Source organism: Tympanuchus pallidicinctus, unplaced genomic scaffold (genome assembly GCF_026119805.1).
Source record: "Tympanuchus pallidicinctus isolate F22 unplaced genomic scaffold, pur_lepc_1.0 scaffold10, whole genome shotgun sequence".
Taxonomy (NCBI): domain Eukaryota; kingdom Metazoa; phylum Chordata; class Aves; order Galliformes; family Phasianidae; genus Tympanuchus; species Tympanuchus pallidicinctus.
The window spans coordinates 1,172,497-1,180,488 of NW_026294619.1; positions in this window are offsets into that span (position 1 = coordinate 1,172,497).

Here is a 7,992-nt window from a genome sequence, read left to right on the forward strand (position 1 = left end):
TCCTTTCCATAGCACAATTCACATTGAGGCATAAATAGATACAGAGTATGAGCAGCCATTTTTAACCTCTGATGATCGATGGTACTTCATTTCCATCTTTAGCCTCATTCTTACAATAAATAAACAAAAAGTAATTTCAAACCCTCACTGCTGGGTACATTTCTTAGCGCTGAGACCAGTCTGTAGGTGGGAGGTGGGAAGGATCTGCCAGTGTGACCTGAGGAATAATAGATGAGAGTATTTTGACGCTGCATGTTTCTGTCATGTACTGTGCCTGCCTCCTCTCGCCCTGATTATAAAGTTTTAAAAAAATCCAGTTCTTCACCACCTACACGTGTACTGTTCAAATCACAACGTGTGTTAACAAAAAAACTTTCCTGGCTGGATGGGAAATTGCTGATAGTAGTGCTAGCCATTTACCAGGATGGCATAAAGCCAAAGCTCGCCAGATTTTAGTGCTGTATGAATTGTTCCTCATTCACTCCTCCATCTTTCCTTCCCCCTCTTTGTTTTGTTCTATTCCTCTCTCCCTGGATTAATGCAAATTGTCCGTGCTTTCTTTAAGCAGATTTTGCAAGAGAAAATATGGGATTAAAAAATAATAATAATAAAAAAAAAAAACACAGAAAAACAAAACGTCAAAGCTGATTTCTAGAAGGAGAGATTTTCTGGAATTCAGTCCAGCGACAACTGCTGCTATTTTGGGGTGGAATTCAGATGCTGAACATCGCATACCTGCTTGTGCTTGTGTTTAACAGCTGTAATCCTGAATGGCTCAGTAGTGCTGGAAGGATCACTGTGTTCTTAGCAGTCCTCATTTCCGCTGCTGTCTTTGAGATGCTGTTAAACAAGAATGATTGACACAAGGAGGGAATTACATGCTCAAGGTAAATTGTAGGTGATTAATTCCCGTACTAAAAAGAAACGCATTGAAAAACATCAAGGTATAAATAGAAAACACATACCTCAGTCAGAAAGGAACACACAGCTGCAAACAAAAGTAATGTTATTGCTGCTGTCTTTTGGGCCCAAAGGGGATGAAAGCAAATAATTAATGAGACATCTCCTTGTGTCTGGCTGTTGCAGGCCTTTTTCAGCAGCCACTCAATGTTTTCTCTGCTTTCATTTATCTTCTCCCAGCACTGTAGCACCAAATAACAATTTGCAATTAGTAATTAAGACCTGTCTTACGAGTGTAACAGACTCTCATCTCCTACACAGCTATGGGACCTGTAACACCCTTCCTTGCCTCACAAGCAGCTCAGCTGAAACTTGTGAGGTGAGTCACTATCTAGGCTAGCAGAGCTGGGGCTGAGGAAAGAAATACCCCTTCCAACTTTTGTGTTGCCTCTATGGCACATACCTGTGTAAAAACAGGTAGGTCTGCAGCACAGGTCTTCCATTTTAAGGCCAGTTGAACTGGGGAAAGAAGAAAAATGCCGGAATAACTTGTGTCCCAGTGTGCAGGATCTCCACAGCAAGTTCACAGGATGCCCAGTGTGAGTGTGAGGCAGAAAGAAGAACTGAAGGACTGTCCCCGGATGGGGACACTGCTGCACTTCGTGGCCTGCCTTGGGGTTAGGCACTCCTCACTTGTAATGGATGGCCTGCAGCAGCGTAGGTAACTGGGCAGTCTTTCTTCAGTAGGAGAATTAAGGAGTTCCCAAGAGCTTAGGTTAGCAAAGGCTGACTTATCATTTGCTTCCAGAGTCAGCCTTGCTTTGGGCTGCTACCATTAGATAGCAGACAAACCAGAGGTTTGTGTTTAGCTTGTGTTAAGAAAGTTCTCCTGCAACGAGTGGTATAACAAGCATATTTTAAAATTATTAAAGACTTCACAATCATGTTTACAATGCTTATAGTTACTTATAGTGTATCCTGCTTGTATTTTAACTTTAAACATATTGAACTTATTTCTCCCATATGTACTGCACCTTAGGATGTTTTCCTCCCTCTGCCATCCTATTCTGTTGCTTGAGGTGGTAGCACAGGCAGAGTATGGCAAATACTGCTGTATAAGAGAACACAGACAGTTGTTGGCACTCACTTGCAGGTATGGGTGTCAAAGACACTTAGACCTTTGGAATCATTTGAATTAGAAGGGACATTCAAAGGTCATGTAGTGCAATTCAGATAAGTCCGTGCCTTCTGGTTTGGCTCATCACTTTTGGTTTGATCTGCTCTCCTTTTGCTTTTGTCACCACCTGTCTAAAACACTGAACACTGAACTCACATCACTGTTGCTGGTTCAGTCAGGTATCTTTTATGGCACCTATACACCTCTGAAAATGGTCCGACTGTCATCAGACCAGCCTTGGAAGTTGCAGATGTCATCCCAGGAAAAGTGCAGGGTTAGAGGCTTTTAAACAGAGTTTTCTTCTTCCACTTCTAACTTATTTTGCATTTCTATTTCCAGCCTGGACAGTGATCACATTTCTGAGGTTCACCCTCCCCAGAGCCCATTGTGTACAGTCCCAGTGCCTTTTGATGGGCACATTCACAGCAACAGTGTGTTACTAGTTTTATTAGTTAGGAGTTCTGTTCTTTAAAAAAAAAAAAAGAAGAAGAAAAAAAGCAAGAGAACACTACACGTGAAGCTGTAATTCATGCAAATTAGGGTAATTAAAAATGGCTAATCCCATTTCCCCTCAAGGAGGGAACCAGTGTCCTGTTCCTCTATGCTGAATGTTAGGAGACAAACTCATATCAGCATTAAGAGTGCTTTAGTTTTGATTTGGGGGTTATTTTGCAAACAAAATGGGCTGAGATTTGCTGATTCTTGCATTCTCTCATTTCATTTCCATCCATTTGGCTTAGGTATTATTTGAATTATGCTGACCAAAACATGCTTCAATACTTTCCAGCTCCCTTACTCGCTAAAAGTCATGACACCTATTAATCCCAATATCCATTTAACGCAGCATTTTATGTGTTTGTGTCAGCCACATCTAGCAATTCTCCCGTGGTTGTGTTGTCATTAACCCTGGGTCTCTTTTCTGTGATCATTCAATTTCACTGTACTCATGTTTATTCATACCTGTGTTTTTATTGGGTTGAATTTCAGTTTATTGACTTCATCTCGTTCCTCTAGCTTGCAATTTGTGTATTCTGATCCTCCTGAGCCATGCATGCTCATCTGTCTTTGTGTCCTGCACAAAGTAATGGCACAGTAGGGGATCAGTACAATCTCCTGTCCAGCTAAGAGCTGAGTTGGGGATGGCAGGAGACCTCCATGCTTAAGTAATATCTGCATCTTTGGCTATTTTTGACCAGCCTTTGAACAGTGCAGGGGTATAATCAGTTTTGCACTCCATTGACACTCCTGTGATTGACATTCTATCATCATCTCCCACAGAAACAGCCTACTTCCTCATCACTCACCTTAAAGAGAGGAGTCATGCAATACAGAGTCAAAGAATGTAAGTGAGAACAGAAACCAGTAGGAGATGATTGAGGGTCCAAACACTTCCTCCATGCATTCTTAGGAGAAACAGATCAAAATTAATTCTCATTGGACCTCAAAACCAAGAAATAAGTAAAGATGTGTGAACAATTCCATTCCCAGCACAAGAGATCATGCAGGAAACTGGCGTCATGGGCAGCAAGGAGAAGAGATATCAACATCTGTGGCCAACAGGCTTCTTGATGAATGTAGATGATCATGTCTGTTCACAGCTTAAGTTTCCTGCCTCCAACAAACTGCTGGCTACCATCTGATGGCAAAATAAATCCAGATTATGTACATCAGTTCCACTGGCTGCTCTAATAGCAAAGCATCTGTGTAGCTGGGTGCTTGAGCCACTCTGAAGTATTGAAGTTTAAGATTCAAATCCTTCTTATGAAAGGGGATATGGTGTAAGCCACTTTTCATTCAGTGGCTTTTGAATTTCTAGATTGAGAAAATATCCTTAAGACTGTTGTATAGTTTAAAATTACTGTGTGTTGGCTGCAAAACTCTGCATGGCGTCCCACGTTTATTTCCTTGCATTTGGCACACACTGGAAAAGCTGGAGTTTGAGAAGTACCGTTCAGATTTCAGTAATCTACATATAAGAACATCGTAGGGAACTATACAAAGAGCTACCATAGGGTATTTTTTGTCTACCACCTAGAATATAATTAAGTTAGTTTGCCTAATGTATTATAAGCCCCAGTTGCCTGCTAGTTATCACCTTATTTTGCTGTAGCTGCTTACACAACAACTGCTTTATTAATTCCTCTAGCTATTTGTTAGCTATTGATATAGAGTTCTTCATGTTCTTGTTCTCCATCCTGCATTACCTGTATAGAGAGGAAGTATTCTCTTTTCTTGAAAGGAAAAGTTACTTCATGTTCTTTCCCAACAGATAACCTTTAAAGTCACATTTTCTTTTCAGGAATGCTTGCCAGTAGTCTCCAGCAGTTCTGATTATTCAACTGGTTACCTAGTCTACATTTTATTGTACTACCTTGAGCAGCAGTCTATATTCACATTTTTCTATGGCTTCATGTTAAAATTATTGTTTCATAGATTTGTTTTGTGATTTTTCTTGTTTTCTAGCTGCTAGTGGGTAAGGCTTCCTATACGTATTAGCCTTTTTGGTTGAAAGTAAAGTCTTTCAATCTTATAATAAAGTAGAACACTCTGCATGTATTTCCTGTAGTCACTGAAGGCTCTCCAACTGATTTACTGATGTGTATAGTATGTTCTCAACAGCCCCTCTGTAATAAGAGAATATATTTATTGCTTTCTCTTAGAAAAGACAAACTGAGGCACACAAAAGATGTAGCATTATTCCAAGATCATTGAGAGCTGCAAAACTGTGGTGGAGACCCAAAAAAACAGCTTTAAAGCAGTCATGCCAGAATACATAGGAGAGAAGCTCCCAGAACTGAGTTTCTCAGCTCTCCAATGTCTGCTGAGATCATGAAGACTGCTAAAATTTCCTCCAGCTCAAGCCACAGTTCAATGTCATGTTTTAGGTGGAACTGTGCAGCAGCAAAGGCTATGCAGCCGTTGTCTTACATCATCTAGTGTGGGAAGCTTTGGGGTGGTCTGATCTGACTCCATCGATCACTTCCATTTAGAAGTCAGGTAATATGTTGTTCAGTGTCACAACTCTTCTTTGAAGACTTCATGTCTGCTGTGAGCCTCTGTTAACCTGCTACTGTGCAGAGGATCCATCGCAGTTACCAGCTCATGCCTGGTTTTCCACTGTCACAACTGAGTGGTGGCACTTCTGTCCAGCTGTCTATGTCTAATGATCTGCTTTGCACAACAACATATAAACATGAGCGCCTACCCTCCAGCTTCAGGAACACAAAGGACATTTTCAAACACTTTCCCATTCTCCTCCCATAGGATCTTGCTCTATGCAGCTCTCACTTTCTGGAGATGTCTTCTTCTCTTCCAATAGCCAGATATACACTTTGAGTTAAATGGTATCTATATTTCTCCTGGTTCTTTTTTGCCACTCTAAGGACAAAAGTGGATCTGGAAAAATCAACATCCTCTAGAGAACAGTCTCTAGAGGACACCGAGATTGTTAGACCCTCAGAGTTAGTAAAATAATCACAGCTTTTCTGCCAGCTTTGTCAAAGTCATGGTCTTGGAAAGCCAAGTTACCTGGTGTTGCTGAAAGAAAAGCAAAGTCTTGGAGGTAGAGACAGCTACCCTTGCTTCTCAGCAGCCATAAGCTCACATCACAGAAGTGTCTCCTACTTCCCCAACCCATGCGTGTATTTTCTTTTCCCCACTCCCTTTCCCAAGATTCTCAACTCTGCAAAAGTAAAGTACAGTGTGCTTCCAGACCCAGAAGGCAGAGAGTGGATAAACCTTAAAAGTGTATATTCTTAAATCTCATGAATTTTAACAGCAATCTTGTGAGCGTGTTTGGGGGATGCAACAGGGATAAACAGCTCAGAGCTGTGCTCCATCACACTGTGATGCAGGTGGCTGGTTGTAAGGTGCTTTGGTGGTGCACTGGGAGAGGAGATCGGCTCTGCCTGCCCAGGTCTTGTGTAACAGTAGCCGAGATATTAACGCTGTGCAGCACTTAGGGCTCAAGAGGGTGAGAAAGGAGGGGGAGAGATGGATGAAAGGGTTGAAAGTAGGAAGGGAAGAAGGGAAAAAATCCCATAATTCTCAGACACTTGAGCAGTCGTCCTGGAACATGAACACAGCTGCAGCAAGCAAAAAAAAAGAATGCCAAACCAACAGCAAAATCCCTCTGGGTTTAGGAAACAGTGAGGAGCTAGACTGAAAACCAGACTCGTTTCAGAATAAATGCAGTGTTTCAAAAGCAATGATGTGAAAGGCACATGAGCCACAGTAATAAAATGTGATATAAGCTGTTACCGTAAACAAGGAGAAATAATTGACAGGGAACTAAAACAGGTCTGCAGAGCACGCTTAGCCCAGGGCTCTGGCGTATGCCAACTGGGAGGAGGAGGAGTGGCAAGAGGAGAAGTCAGAGAAATGCTAACAAACCACAGGCAAAAAATAAGCACTTCATACAGCAGTCCTTGATCCCTAAGACCAAAAGTTCAGCTGGCTTCAATAAATAGCACAGTGGTGGATGAGCAGAAGCAGCAGCCAGCCTGCTGAAATAACAGCTGCCATAAGGGGAGTGGGGCATCTGGAAAAACACTCTCCTCCCAGGAAAGAAAATCAAATGTCTTTTGTGCTGAAGGATCGAGTCAGTATTCGTGGGAAGTCAAAGACACCTTATCACAAACCTGTAGCTGAATCACAGTAGAAAGTGGCCAGTCTAGGTTCAGAAATGAAGAAAGCAGTGGGGCAGAGTGCAGAAAGCTGCCACTTAGCAAAGCTCTAGGGATGATCCAGCCATTATTACATCCTCCTGACACATAACATACACGTACAGAAGTACACATCTGGACACATATGTGTGTTGGTGTTAGTGGACTTCAAAAGCATTAGGTAGCATTTCAGTACCTGCAGAAAACTTGGCCAAGGAAAGCTGCCCTAATGAAAAGAGAGTTACCATCCTGGTGTCTCACAGCCCAGCACAGTGATGCTGCACAACCTGCTTCGTGGAAACTCTATCCTACAAATGCTCCAGTGAGTTAAATAGTACAGGCACTGCCTTAAATAATAAATTATTGCCTACAAAAATGGATGTTAAGAGAGCACAGGAAAAGATGTGATGTTTTCAGCTGGGATTACCAGGCGGAGGGGAAGATGGGCCTTGGTGGCAACTCACCAATAGAGAGAGTAAATGAGGCTGAGGATGAATGAGTAGAAAACCTGGTGAGAAGAGGGGCTGGAGTCCTATTTTGTGCCCTGCAGCACATGAGGAGCCAGCTATAGCCAGAGAACATAGTCGTGCACCTGATAGACACACACATGGAGAGCAGCAGCCCATGCTCACAGGCATCAGAAACAAACAGGAGGTTTTTACCGCTGCCATCTCCACACCACAGATGAACTCACAGTTGAGTGATGGTGTTGTCACTTACTCTTATCTCATTTGCATTTGTGGTGTTTTCTCCTTCTGCTGCCATTTCTCAAGCTGACTCTGCAAAGCAGGCTTGCATCCTTGCACTCTGCAAGCTGCACAGTTCACACCTCAGTTTGGAGTTAGATTTTTCAGTGCTGGTTGTAAATAGTTAAAACATATTTTCACACATAAAAAGAAATGTGTCATCTTTTGGTCATTGCTACTTTGCTAGTAACCATCCTTACCTGCCATATCAATAGTTATTGCAACGTCATCTCCTTGCATCCGGTGAGCATTAGAAGAGACAGGCAGATAAAGAACAAGAACCAAAATGAAATTCTGAAGATAACGACAAACTCCTACTGTTACAGTACCTTCATGCCACGTCCCAAGCCAAGTGAAAAGGTCTAGGCTTTCCCATTGCAAACAAACACTTTCTTTTCCAGCAGCATGCCTCTCAAAGAAACAGGAGAGAATAAAGAAAACCAAAGCCACTGATGACCAGAAAAAAATGACTAGAAAAACAGCTTCTTGTCTCACTTAAACTTTG